The following is a 14,796-nucleotide window of genomic DNA, read 5'->3' on the forward strand; positions in this document are numbered from 1 at the left end:
CCAAAGTGTAGCAGATGAATCCAAAATTGCATCCAAGAGTAAAAGCTGACCTGAGAATAAGTGCCAATATGGAAGCCTGTCTGGGAGTGTAAGCATTGGTCAAGTAGAAAGGTAAGGCTGCCACATTGAACCAGGGAACTCAAGGGGCTTAAGTGGTCCCAGATTAATAGCATCAATCTGAATCTAGACAGAAACAAATGCAAATTATCTCTAAAAGAAAGCACCCCCACTTTAGGCCCATGGGATTCCCATGGATTGAGATCAAGCAAACATGCTCACAATTAAAGATCAACAAATATACAAGGAAACAAAACTACCATGTACAAGAGTCAGTAGAAGGGACAAACAACAGATTATAAATTATTAGAAAAATAAGAGTTTGGCAAGGTTGCTGGATATAAAATCAACATACAAAAATCAGTTGTATTTCATCACCACCTACAAAAAGTTAGAAATTTAGTGTGTGTTTTAAAAGATACCATTTGCAAAGTAACAGAAGTACATATTTCAACCTAGCACACCATCAATAATAAGATGTACCCTAAGAAAAAGACTCAGTTGTAATAGCGAAATGCCATCAATCGTAAGACATATCCCAGATGATAGTAAAAAGTAAGGGAACTATGTGGAGAAAATTATAACTTCATTGAAAGGTGTTAAAGAAGATCTAAAAAAATAAAGGAATAATCTGTTTCATGGACAGGAAAACTCACTATCATAAAGATATCAATTTTTCCTAAACTGATCAATAGAATCAGTGCAATTTCCATCAAAACCCCAACAGAATTTTGGGGTGTACTTTACAAGATAATTCTAAAATGTAAATGAAATATAGTGTTAAGAATAGCCAAGAACTTCTGAAGAAGAAGAAGAAGAAGAAGAAGAAGAAGAAGAAGGAGGAGGAGGAGGAGGAGGAGGAGGAGGAGGAGGAGGAGGAGGAGGAGGAGGAGGAGGAGGAGGAGGAGGGAATTGTCCTACCATATATCAAGACTTATTATAAAACCATAACAATTAAGATTAAATGTATTGATGCAGCAATGGAAGAATTGGCCAATGGAACAGAACAGAGAGACCAGAAACAGCTGGCAACACATAGAATCTTGATATATGACAGAAGAGGTATTATAAATCTCAGAAAAGGAGGGATTGGTCAATATGTGATAAGATAATTGAGGATTAATAAGGGAAAAGATTGGATCTCCACTGCCTCATACCCCAAAATCAATTCGTAATGGATTAAAGAATTAAATGTGAAAGGCAAAACTTTAAACTTTTAGAAAAAAATACTAGAAAATCTATTTATGAGCTCTGCGGGCAAGGGGAAAGCATCCTTAAGTAAGACACAGTACTAATCCTAAAAGAAAAGATTAATGAATTAAACTATATTAAAATTAATACACCATAAAGAAAATTAAAAGACAAGCTCTAAACTGGGAGAAATGCATATAGTCAAGAAAGGAGTGGTTTCCAGAACATATAAAGAATTCCTATAAATCAAAAAGAAAAAGACAAACAATCCAAGAGGAAAAATGAGCAGGAGACAAAAACAGGCATTTCACCCCCCCACACACAAACCCACAGAAATGTCTGGTAAACATATGGAAAGATTCTCAGCTTCATCAGCAAAGGAATTACAGGGCAGGCTGGGCCATTTTAAGACCATCACAGGCCATACCTATGCTTATTTTTGGAGGCTTCATCTAGTATTTCACATACCATCGTGCATCCATATCCTATCTTAAAGTCATTTACTCCATATGTATTTTTGAGTGCCTACCAGGTGCCAGGAAATGTTCTGTGCACTTGGGACATACTGGTGAACAAAAGTGGCAAAAGTCCCTGTGCTCGGGGAGCTTACGTTGGGTGGGACGTAGACAGCAAGCATGAAGAGGTAACTATGTAGTAGTGTGCTAGAAGGCAATGAATGTCACAGGATAGAGAGGAAGAGCAGTGTGGGGGAAGAAGTGGATTGCAGGACAGAAAGCTCTGAAGGGGTGGTGTTTAAACAAAGTAGGCCTCGGGCGCCTGGGTGGCCCAGTCGTTAAGCGTCTGCCTTCGGCTCAGGTCATGATCCCAGGGTCCTGGGATCGAGTCCCACATCGGGCTCCCTGCTCGGCAGGAAGCCTGCTTCTCCCTCTCCCACTCCCCCTGCTTGTGTTCCTGCTCTCACTATCTCTCTCTCTCTCTGTCAAATAAATAAGTAAAAATCTTTAAAAAAAAAAAAAAAGTAGGCCTCATAGTGTCTCCCTTGCTGGTCGGTTCCTTTGAGCCCTTCACTAAGTCGCTTCCTGGCGTATCAGCTAAGAACAGCTTGGAGGGCTTGCTCCTCTCAGAGATATTTGCAGGTGGGTGGATGTGGGGAGAAATTCCTGAGAAGTCCTCCCGCAGCCCCAGCAAACTCAGGTACAGATGGCAGGTCAGGGGTAGGAGAAGCACTGTGGTGGGATATGTGAGGCAGAGAGGACATTCCATCACTTTCTGCAGTCCTCTCCTACAGCTCATCCCACAGAAAGGGCCCCCTCTTAAAACACCCACTAGAAAAAACTTCTCAGAGGAGAGAGTCCTCTGCCACCGAGGCTGGGTGGCAGGAGGGGCCCTGGGGTTGCTCATGCTGGACAACCAGTCGCCCTTGTAGATGCAGCCTCACCATGCTGACTGGAGGCAAGCACGTTCTGGAAAGTGACAGCCTGATGCACCTCCTCGCATAAGGAAGACTTTAAGGCCGCTTTCTGAATTCTGCAGGCTCTGCTTACATGTACGAGTTGGGTGGGGTCTACCTCCTGGGAGTTTCTAAATGACCCGGCAAACAAGGGCTCCCATGTGTACCTGGGCCTGAGGTTAGTGTTGGCCAAGTGGGAGCAGCCTGGAAGGCACTACGGGCCAATAATGGATGCGGACCTCAGAAGACCACTTACGATGAGCCTGGGGGAATGGCAGCCCTTTCTGGTGGAGCCCCAGCCATCAGCAACTGGCCTCTGAACTCCAGGGGACCCCACTCCCCTTTCTAAGGCTTCCCTTATTTTTCACTCTGCCTGATCTCCCCAAGCACCAGCCGAGGCCTGATGGGATCAGTTTCTGGCCCTCGTTATTCATTTTATTGCCACCCAACCTGTTGGTCCAAAGCCCCTTTTGCCCTGGACAGAGGGCCAGCCCTTGCCTCCAGGTCTGAAGGGACAAAGGCCCTGCCATGAAGTCCCCAGAGGGAGGTAGCCAAGTGGCTTCTTTTTCACACTGGAATGCGACTTCCCTTTCCAATTAGGGACCACACAAGATGAAAAATTGGAGCAAGGCAGCCCCTCCAGCATGAAAACCCACTGCCCTTTACCAGGAAGAGCCACTGGGGGACCTGCATTCCAGTCCCACCTGTTTAGAACCCCTGGCCTCCTTCACTGGCGATCATTTAGCCTCATTTGCCTTTGCCTGTCCCCAGTCCAAGATCAAGGTTCTGTCCCTGGGACAGGTTTGTTTCTCTGGGCATATTCAGTCCCCACAGTCAACCTCCCAGGGCTTGTTTTCTTTTGGCTTGTGTGGCGGAGAAAGATGTTTCAGGCTGTTGAGACAAAAATAAAAATCAAACAAACTAAAACCAAACAGGAAGTCCACATCCTTGTTAAAGATATGCAATCCCCCACCTCCACCCCCGGGGTGCATAAAGATAGGCACTCCTCCCAGGAGAGCTGTCAGGAAGACTGGGTCTCAGGACCCCAGGTAGGAGGTAAACGAAGGGCCCGTGAAGGCATGAAAAGGGCAAACCCCTCAACTACAACGGTGGAACCATATGCATTCCTGGTGGGGAGGGTAGGAGCCCAGGGCCCATCCCACATATCACTTCCTTGCCATGCAGAGTGCCTGAAACCAGATGGCCTTCCCCTCAAGGGAATGGAGAGGGTCTGTCACCACCCAAGGTGTCTGTTTGCCTCCATATCGATAGGGCAGCTCAGCCAGAGAGCCCTGGGGTATGTTTTTCTATTTCCATTCTCCCTGCAAGGTCAACTTTCCTGGCAAGTATCTAGCACTCTGCTAAGAGCAACACGTTTCCAGAAGCCCCTTGTTCCCAGGGCCAAGTGAGTGTTTGGTGGGAGACTGTGTTTTTTCAGTCACACCTCTGGGGCTGCCCCTGGACCTGGGGTCTGTTGGTTTCTTTCTCTCTTCCCCTGCATTCTGAGATCTTGCCTAGGAGCTTAAAGATGTGCCCGAAGCCTCCAATCACGGCTGCCTCTTTGTTCTTCAAGCAGTGACCTTTATTGACAGAATCGCAAACCCCTCCCCCCATCTACTTGAATCCCCCATTCTCTTTCCCCTTTCTGGTTGGAGTGAAGGATTTTACTCTCAGGGGCCTAATCCTGTCACTCTTGTGTGTGACTAATCCTCTCCCCTCCCCCTTGGCTCCTGGCAAAGACGAAGGGGCCTATTTGCCCGAAGAGGGGGTATGCGCCCCTTGTCGGCTATCAAAGCACAAACACATTCCTCTGGGTGATTTCCTGCCCTGAAAATCCAGCCCTTGAACACAAGCCTCCTCTGTTCCCTCATGGCCACCAGGCGCTGGGACCGGGACTGCTGGGAGGAGGATTTATGATATAGAAAGTAGTAAGTCACCCTTCCAACCTGCCAGCGTCTAGTGTGAAAGCAAGTTGTATTGTTGTTCAGGCAGTCTGACTCCCTGGAAAAGAAATAGTGTCCCCCTCAGAGCCTGATGGCTCTCTGGTGGCCACCTGTGGTGGAGGGTTGTGTGAAGGTAACTCAGCAAAGGATGGAAGCTTCTTCTCCTCAAATCACCCCACACAGCCCGGCGAGTCAGCTTCAGCTGCCTGATTTCTGAAGTTAAAAAGCACATAATTATGGTATTGTTTGGCTGCCAAGAATTCTGGGTTACTCTCAGTTTTATTTTGACTGCTACCTAAAATAGCTTGTCCCCGAGGATCGCAGCAAAGGCTAGGAGGCCAGAAACAGAAAGGCAGGCCCGAGATCCAAGCAGGCCGTCATTTGGAGTCCCCAGCCAGGGTGCAGGGCTTTGGGGAGGCTCATAAGTACATGGGGTCGGGCCCATGGAGCCAAGGTCGCCCCGACTGCCGTCCCTTATGGAGGTCTTTCCTTCAACACTGGCCTAGGAATGCCCTCTCCCTCACGGGCCCCGGGCTGAGCTTGTCCCCAGCACCCTCTCTGCCCCCACACACATTTGGGGTAGTCCCTGAAAGAGTTTGGAGTTCTGCTTCTGTGATCTGGGGAAGGCAGGGCAAATACTAAGAGCTGATGTTACGGAGTGCTTGTTACATGGCAGACACAGGTCTGTGCTCACGTGTGTAGTGACTCCTTCCGTCCTCACAAGTCCTCGTGGTGGGTACTTTTGCTATCTTCTCGAGCTGTGTGCTCGGAGATGGAATGTGAACCCCAGGAATCCTTGGCCCCCTCCCTACTTTACCGCACCGCGTTCTCCAGAGCTGAGTGGTCGCCGTACTCCAAAGCTCAGAAGGCACGGCGGCCATCTGTGGGAGAGCTGCATTCAGGCCCTAAGGGGAGACCACCAGAACGGGCCTGGTGAGTGGTGTCTCTCCTTCCCAGAGCACAGATAGGAGCCTCGCCTTAGATATTCTCCATCATCCCCACATCAACAAACACTTACTGAGGTCCGCACTCTGTTCTGAAGGTCTCTAGCCCACTGGCCTGTAGGTTTCTTCCAAAATGTCAATGTTGTGAAAGGGAGAATCACAGTTTGAGGCCACGTGTGCTCCTATGGAGGAATGCTTCCTGTGCGCAGTCAAGGAGGGCTCCCAGGGGAGGGGACATTCAGGATCCTGAGCCATTGGCCCTGGGCTGCAGTCTGAAGGGCACGGCAGGAACTGAGTAATCATCCCTCTTCCCCTCACCGCAGGCCCCTACTGTGCTGACTTCAGAGGAGCCTCCTCTACCCTTCCTTCCTGCCCCACCTAAATGCCTGTAACATTTTTCTAGCCTGAGGCATCCTTGAACTTCTGAGGCTTCCGGAGCGGCCAGTCCAGCTAGGGCCAGTGTGCTGAGTACACCAGCAGGGCTTGGCATGGCCTCAGCCAGCAGTGCCCATGGAGTTGCTCAGGCTCACTGTAGCTGCTCAACACCCTGACGCAGGGACCTCGAGAGCACAGGGACAGGCACAGAGACTTGGGTTCCATCGTGCTTCTTCATTTGTTTTCTTCTCCTCCGTGAGGGAAGGTCCCAGAACCAGTGTATGTGGCATTGAGAAGGGGTGTGTTTCTTTTGCTCCTCAGAATGTCCTCTTGCTTTCTACCTTTTCTTGTTGTTGTTCATTTCTTGTAAGAAAAGTGATTCTGAGTTCCTTTCGTTGGAAAACAAAAGCCGAAACAACCAAAGGCAGGTGGAAGTTTTAAGATCTTTGCCTATGAGTGGCAGGAGTGACTCCTGCAGTGACTTTGGCTCTCTATCAGGCACTGTGGCTGAGGGAGGGGACTGGGGACGTGAAGGCAGTGCCCTCCAGGGAAGGCAGGTACGGTTGAAGGGGGCTCATTATTCATAACAGAAAACACTCCTTTGACCCCACCACTCAGAAATTCCAAAGGTTCTGAGAGCCCTGTGCCAGAATGAAGAATGAAGACCAAGTATATATTTCTTATTATAACACAGTATCACAGGGGATCTTTCCCAGGAGGACAAGGGCTCACAGATGAAGAAAGGATGTGGCTTTTATACATGAGCTGATGATCGCAGTGCCTGGCACTTAGTGGGCTTACAAAAACAATAATAGCTGTTATCATTATTAAGCATTCAGGGAATGAATGAGTCATTTGAAGGGTGGAGGGAACGGCAGAGGGCAGGGCGTGGTTGGATGAGGGAGAAAAGATAGCGGGGTAGGCAGCCTCCAGTGATCCCACCCCTGGTATTCCCACCCTTGGGTAGCCCTCTCCTACGTTGTTCCACAGCTGGTCTGTGTGGACCAAGAGAATACAGCCTTGCTGCAAGCAGTCCTATGGCGGCCCGCAGGGTGAAGAGCGGAAGCCTTCAGCCAGCAGCCAGTAAGGAACCCAAGACTTGCGGGCAGCCACATGAATGAGCTTGGAAGGAGAACTTCCGGCCCCAGGCAAACCTTCCCATGTCTGCTACCCTGGCCGACATCTTGACTCTAACCTTATGGGAGGCCCTGAGCTAGAACCACCCAGCTCAGCCCCTCCCCAGGTGTGACCTTCAGAAACCATATGACATAATAAAAGTTTGTTTTAGGCTGCTGTGTTTTAGGGTGACTTGTTGCCCAGTGATAGAGAACTAACAGAGGCAGTGTGGTGGAAGCTACTGGGGCCCCTCAGCCTACACTAGAGCTTATAGCTTTGGTCTGCAGCTTTGGTCAGCTCCCTTAAATGCTCTATTAGTTAGCTTCTGCTGCGTAACAAACCACCCCCATATTTAGCAGTTTAAAGCAACAACAACTTTATTTAGTTTATGATTGTGAGCTTAGCCATGTAGGCTGAGTGGTCCTTCTGGGCTGGGCTACGCTCATTAGGGCACGTGTCCCTGGTCAGCTGGCAATTTGACTGGGGGCTGGTTGCCCCGAATGTGCTGAGCTAGGTGACTCATCTCTGCTCCATCTGCTCTCTCATCCTTCAGCAACCTAGGTCTTTGGGGATCTAGGCCAAGAGTTCCTACAACTTTGCAAGCTCTGCATGCTATTTGCCAAAAGGCAAGTCCAGATTCAAGGGGTAGAGAAGTAGATTCTTCCTCTGGATGGAAAGCGCTGCAAGGTACTGTGGACGTTTGCGGACATTTTTATGATCTGTCCAGCCCATTTGTAGTTTCTACTTCAAGCATCCGCATCTCCCTGCCTGAGGGTTCTTTGGTCCTGAGAGTGTATTCAGCCCTCACATGAGGCAGATGAGAAGGGCTAAGGAGTCAATGTCCTCAGGCCAACCCACAACCGTTGAGGAAGGGAGCTGGTGAACGAATCCCCCAGGTTCCGTGCCCTGGGCAGATAATTCTAAGGTGTGTCTACACAGACCCCGAGGGATTGAACCCAAAGTTTCCCAGAGCCATCAACGGCTCATAATGCACCCCACACTGGCAGCCCTTCCTTCCTTGTCTCTCACGCCACCACTGCCTTCCCATGCTCTAGAAATTGCTGCCCTTTAGCAAGCGATCCCACACCTTTACTTGCACCCACACCCTTGCAGAAGGGTCTTCGCCTGGGGAATCCTACATTAAGACAGGTAGGCAGGAGTTAGATCACTCCTGGTCTCATAGGACAAGCTGAGGAGTTTGAACTTATTCTGTGGGTGATGGAGCTTCTGAGAATTTTAAGCAGGAGGAATGTATATTTTAGAAACTAAGTGGCAGAGTAGGAACTAAGATCATTTCACGCCCCCCCCCCCCCCCCCCCCCCCCGACCAGTGCTCTCAAGTCAGTTCTACTCTGTTTCAAGCTCTGGGTGTAAGACTATGCAGAACTTTAAAAAACCTTCTTTTCATTTACTTTTGAATAGGTAATATAGACACATGGTGCAAAATTAGAAAAACACAAAAGGTCAGATCTATTTTTATAGCCATTTTCACGACCAAAGGAGCATTTAAATAGCCATTGTTTCCAGAGTGTTTTAAGCCATGGTAGAGTTTGACTCCTGGAGGCTGCTCCTGGCCCTTCCCCCTCCCACAGCCTGTCCTGGGCTCTTCCCGCATCTTCCCTGCCTGCAGGCCTCTGCTCGAGGTGAAGCAGTTGTCTCCCTGCTGCAGAATGATGCTGACATTCTCGGTCCAAAGGAAACCGGACAGTGTTGGCAGATGTCAACATCCTTGGCAGGGGCCATCTTGGCTTCCTCACCACGAATAATTGTCAGTTGACTGAGCGCTACCCAAACGTGTTTATGTTTGCTTCTGACAGAATTTTAAAAGTGCACCATCAAGGTCGGGCCTGCAGCTTTTTATCTGTTAGCTGGGGAGAGGAAGAGCTAAGGATTTCTGACGGCCCAGGTTTTTAAATTTCTCCCAAAGAGCTTCCATCTGTCCACAATGTGAGAGAAGTGCTGTCAGGTTAATTGCCCTGGTTCAGCCAAACCATCTGCATTTATTTAAATCAATCAAGTCCATAAGTAGTTTTTTTTTTTTTTTTAAAGATTTTATTATTTGAGAGAGAATGAGATAGAGAGCATGAGACGGGGGAGGGTCAGAGGGAGAAGCAGACTCCCCGCTGAGCAGGGAGCCCGATGCGGGACTCCATCCCGAGACTCCAGGATCATGACCTGAGCTGAAGGCAGTCGCCCAACCGACTGAGCCACCCAGGCGCCCCATAAGTAGTTTTTGAGTGTCTGCTGTGGACCAGCCCCGAGCTCAGCTCTCTGAGGTGTTTAAGGAATGGTGAGCCACCAGCTCAGGCACTCAGGGAGGACTGGGGAGGCAGTAGGTGTTGTGGCTCTGAAGCCAAGGCAGGTGTATGGAGGACCTGGCGCCCCCCCAGCCCCGGCCAGCTGGGGCGATCTCGGGCAACTTGGCTTCTCTCCGGAGCCTCTATTTCCTCACCTTTAAAATGACCCGCCTATTGCACTGGGGTAGGTGAAAATCCCAAAGATAGTGCCTTGTTTCCTTCGCTTTTCCTTTTGAGGAACTTACAACCTAGCCAAAGAACAAAGACAGCGGGCGCCTCTGTTCTTCTATTTATTTATTTGGCCACTCACTCAACAAATATTTATCGCATGCCTACTGCGTGCTGGCCACTGCAATTCTGTATTGGGTTAAGACTGAATAAAACTACAAACCAGAAATGCCCTGAGATCAAGCCCCACAGGGGGCTCCGTGCTCAGCGGGGAGTCTGCTTCTCCTTCTTCCTCTCCCTCTGTGATCTCTGTCAAATAAATAAATAAAATCTTAAGAGAAAAAAAAAAAAAAGAGCAGGGAGCTTGATGCTGGGCCTGATCCCAGGACCCTGGGATCACGACCTGAGCCTAAGGTAGATGCTCAACCAACTGAGCCACCCAGGTGCCCCAATTTTAAAATCTTAAAATCTTAAAAAAAAAAATGTTAATAAAACTGTGAAAGTCATGGATAAGACTATTATAATCTTGAAGTCTTCACCAAATATTGTGTTGTTAGAAGTAGATGGAGAACAACTTTTGAACTTGATGAGGTTTTAGGATACATGCACAAAAAGAAAGAAAAGGAAAAAGAAATGGGATCCTATTTGTGATTAATACATTTAGAGAATTTCTTATCCCTTAAGACACTAGAAACTGAACATATAATCAGGTAGGGAGGGAGTCAATGAATTCATGGGAGGCTGACCTCAGCGCTAGTTGTTTCAGATTCCTTTGGGATTTTGACTTCCATGTTGGAGACAGATTGCTGGTTGGGGGGAATCATGGATCTATCCAAGTACCACATTTCTGTGGTTTTATGTTCCTTCAGGGAACATTTAATAGCACCCACTATGTGCCAGGCAGTGCTCTAGGGAGTGAGGACAGTGCAGTCAATATGATATCCTAGCCCTCGAGGGCCTCCACTCTGGAGGGAGAAGCAGATATGTGAAAAGATAAGTTGCAGTTTATTGAGGTAACTTTCATAATAAAAATACAATTAAAATGCTTTATAACCTCAAAATTCTGTGATAATAACTAAACAGACAATCCGTGCATGAAAGGGGCTTGATAATATTTGATAGATAGATGATAGATAGATAGATAGATAGATAGATAGATAGATAGATAGATGATAGATAGATAGATAAAAGATACCTGGTAGAAATTACTAAGAGCAGGGACTCAATGCTATATGTCCTTTGGGTTACTAGCATAAAACCTACTTATTTACTTTTGAAATTAAAAAGAAGTTGAATCTGGGCGCCTGGGTGGCTCAGTTGGTTAAGCAACTGCCTTCAGCTCAGGTCATGATCCTGGAGTCCCGGGATCGAGTCCCGCGTCGGACTCCCTGCTCAGTGGGGAGTCTGCTTCTCCCTCTGATCCTCCCCCTCTCATGCTGTCTCCCATTCTCTCTCTCAGATAAATAAATTTAAAAAAAACTTAAAAAAAAAAAGAAGTTGAATCTATAAGTTATTTGTCTTTCTTTTCTTTCATCCCCCTTCCCCACCTGAATTTTATTTTATTTTTAGATATTTATTTATTTGAGAGAGAGAGAGAACACACACACGCACACACATGCGCATGCACATGAGCAATGTGGCGGGGGGGGGGCAGGTAGAAGGAGAGGAGAGAGAGAATCCCATGCAGACTCCACCTTGAGTGCAGAGCCCAACCCGGGGTTCGATCCCAAGACCCTGAGACCACCACTCAAGCCAAAACCAAGATTCAGACACCCAGGCACCCAACCAACTGAGCCACCCAGGTGCCCCCCCCACCTGCATTTTAGAACTTCCTATAAAGTCAGAAAATGTTTGTGGGTGGATAGATGGATAGTTATATGAATAAATGAGTAAAAGAATGATTTTTTTGCTTGTAGAAGCTGGGCACATTTTTCCAATAGAAATTTGTTCATCTTTGAAAGCGCATGATTATCTTTTTAAACAATTTTTTTAAGGTTTTATTTATTTGACAGAGCAAGCACAAGCAGGGGAGTGGCAGGCAGAGGGAGAAGAGAAGCAGGGTCCCTGCTAAGCAAGGAGCCCAATGACACGGGGCTCGAGCCCAGCATCCTGGGATCATGACCTGAGCCGAAGACAGATGCTTAACCAACTGGGCCACTCAGGCACTCTAAGGCTCATCAGATTCATCAAGTAACCATTTCTGAGGTCTCTTTGTGTACAATTCCTAGAAGCAGTCTTGATTCAACACAAAAAATGGCATTTGGGGTTTCTGAAACCATTGCTTGTGAGTTTTTAAATCTGCATTTCCAGAAATTCTATAGAGTGGAAAGCTCTACAGAATTGTAAATTGCAAGCCAACGGTCATATTGATGGCATGTTGATTTCAGCAACAATACACTGACGAAGGAAATCTTACTTCAGTGACTTCTCACTGGAATGAGTACATCTCAATCTGCATTTTGCTCAGGAAGGCTGTCCCTCTGGAAAGCCTCAACATACCTCCAAAACCTGGCATTCTTGATGACCTCACCAGGAATTTGGTGATTAGGAGGCAGAGGTCCAGGAAAGAATCTTGGACCAGGAATCTGGATGTTATTAAATGATTTTTCCTTATGAGAAACTTAGTCTGAGGTTAATATTCATGAGAAAATAGCTCTGTGGCTTCCTCAAGTTGCTTTTCTCTCCCATGTACCCTTCCTCACCTCTATTCCCATCCTCCCTCCAGTAGAAATTGCACAAAGATGAGACTGTAATGTTGTGTTGTCCAATAGCCACGTGTAGCTATTTAAATTTAAATTAATTAAAATTAGATAAAATTTAAAATGCAATTTCTCAGTCATCCTGACCACATATCAAAAGTACTCAAAAAACCACAAATGTCTAGTACCTACCATAACGGACAGCGCAGAGAACATTTCCATCATTATAGAAATATCTATTGAACTATGCTGCTCTAGGGAAAAAGGAAAGTGAGGAGCTGAAGAGGAAGGAGGTCATTTTGAAGAACTTCTAGACCAGCCATACAGAGAGGAGAAGGAACATTCTATAGGAAGTTGCCTTAGGAAGCACAACCAGACGAACAGAGGGAAGGGAGTATCAAGTGAGGGAGAGGGTATAAGCTTTGGGGCAAGAACCCAGGTTCAATCCTGGCCCTACCACCTACCAAGTGTGTGGCTGTGAGCGAGTCAGGTGAACTCTCTGAGCCTCGGTCTCCTCATCAGGGAGTAATAATAATAATTCTTATGCCATTAGGTTGGATGTAAGAATTAACAGGACAATTAGCATAGAGTGCTTAACATGCTACCTGACAAGGAAAAAAGGTCAAAAATAGTAAAGGGTCAGGGGAAAAGGGGAGAAGAAGGTGCAAAGAAAGAAAGGGGAGAGCATGATATAAGAGAGCCAACCTGGGAAGAAGAAACCTGCAGAGGATTTTTAAATGGGCCCGAGCAGTGAGCACTTTTAGGATGACTGGGGGCCAAACAGGTGGTAGGACAGAACAACAGAAGGCAGCTGGGCCTCCAAACACCTGAGGGGCACCAGATGCAGATCTTCTGGCTTCGGGATGAGAGAAGCTTGTCTAGGTGGTGGCAAAAATCACCTACGATGGACAGTTTTCCTGCCCATCTGCGGCAGCCGGAGTTGCACTGCTGATGGGGCTTAGCTGTTCTGTTTATGCCCGTGACTGTGCTCAAGGGACCCGGGGAGTGTGCAACAGGCGTGGCCTGCCTGAGCCAGGCTAGGATAGCCAGGGCCAGAGCAGGAGGGGCCCAATGTCAAGGTGATGCGGGGCATCAGGGTAAAGGGAAGGGGGTGACATTTATGCAGTGCCCGCCACTGGATTCAGCATTCACACATCCAATTGCACTGAAACCGTACAGCGGTTCTGAGGAAGGCACTCCCATTTTGTGGAAGAAGAAACTGGCGCTCAGCTGGATGAAGGACTTGCCATGGTCACACAGCTGGTAAACGACAGATTCGGGATCCAAGCCGTGGTCTGTTGCATTGCAAAGCCCACACGGATCTGCTGTGGAAGGCTCTAAGCTCTGAGGAAGGCAAAATGATCATGATGTGCAGAGAGTTTGAGAAGAGTGGACATTACATTTACTCATCAATACTGAAGCCCGATGGCATGTCAATGTTGTGGGGTCACGAACATGAATAAGATAGGCTCCCTGTCTTCAAGATGCTTACCCAACAGCAAGTGAGACAAGCCAAAAGCAAAATAAAGACAACTAATGATAAAATGTTCAAACTCATTCATTTAGAAAATACTCTTTTTATTGCGTCCCTTCAGTGTGCCAGGCACTGTACTCGGCTCTGGGGATACTATGGGGTGCTGTCGTAAATTGTTTACAACAACGGCTGTATTTTCCCCTTCCTGTTATCCATGGCCCTTTGCGGTGCGACTCTGCAGCTCCTCCCATTAAGAGGTTGTGTCTGTTTTCTCCCCTTTTTAAATGTGGGCTGGCCTCATGACTTGTCTTGCCCAATAGAAAGTGGTGGAAGTGCTGTTGGAGCTTTACTAAATCTTTCAAGAGGACTTGCCCCTTTACGTTCTTACTCCTGAACCCCTACACCTGCCGTGCAAACACACCCTGCCTAGCCTGCTGAATAATGACAGACACGTGGCCCATTCACTTTCATTTTTCCAGCCAATGGCCAGCGACCTGCCAGGCAGATGAACAAGGCCATGTTAGGCCCATCAGCCCCCAGCTCACCCAATAGCTGATGCCGGAAACCTGAGAACTAACACATGGATGCTTTTTTAAGCCACAGAGTGTTGGGTTAGTTTGATTCACAGCAAAAGCTAACTGATACATGAGGATACATGAGCAAAACAGATACCAGTTCTCAAGAAGCTCATGGTCAAATGGAGGAGACAAATTTTAATCACAAAATCCTATAAATAATATATTAAGGGAAAGGAAGTGATAATGAAGTCAGCCTCCCGTGATGGTTCCCCAGGACCCCCACACCCTGGTATCCACACCATGTGTGGTCTTCTCTCACACTGTGCCGGATTCGTCTACTTGACCAATAACATACGGCAGAAGGGATGATATGTCCTTTCTGAGATTAGGACAAAAGACCGACGCTTCTGTTTGGGGCTCCTTCCCTTCTTTCTGATCATTAATTCCGGGAAATGCCAGCTTGCATGTCTGTTCTCTTTATGCCAGTGATTGTGCTCAAGGGACACTCAGGCAGCCCATGTGAAGGTCATGTGACAGGAACTCAGGTCTCCACCAACAGTCCCGGAGGTACTGAGGTCTACCAACCACCAAGTAAGGCAGCTGG

This window comes from Mirounga angustirostris, unplaced genomic scaffold, assembly GCF_029215605.1.
Source record: "Mirounga angustirostris isolate CCGP_5_RB_7025 unplaced genomic scaffold, mMirAng1.0.hap1 SCAF_4, whole genome shotgun sequence".
Lineage (NCBI taxonomy): Eukaryota > Metazoa > Chordata > Mammalia > Carnivora > Phocidae > Mirounga > Mirounga angustirostris.